This window comes from Alligator sinensis, unplaced genomic scaffold, assembly GCF_000455745.1.
Source record: "Alligator sinensis unplaced genomic scaffold, ASM45574v1 scaffold1291_1, whole genome shotgun sequence".
Taxonomy (NCBI): domain Eukaryota; kingdom Metazoa; phylum Chordata; order Crocodylia; family Alligatoridae; genus Alligator; species Alligator sinensis.
In genome coordinates, this window is record NW_005842219.1 from 1,563,855 (window position 1) to 1,564,120 (window position 266).

Consider the following 266-nt stretch of genomic DNA (forward strand, 5'->3'; position numbering starts at 1 on the left):
AGCCCCGTGAAGAACTTGCCAGCGCGACCCGCATTACGTCAGAGGCCAGCGGCTCAGTCTCGCGCTGCCTCACATTTAAAGAGACAGCGGCCGCGGTTTCGGGGGAGATATTTAAATTAGGGGCCAGAGTCCTGAATAGGAAATGATTAACTGAAGTACCCTGGGGGAAAAAAAAGGCATGCAAACAAGTCTTGAGAGTGACTTGGGTTTTGCATGTGCTGCATCAATTAACTGCTTCCAGAAGTATTGTGTATTTTGGAATGCAA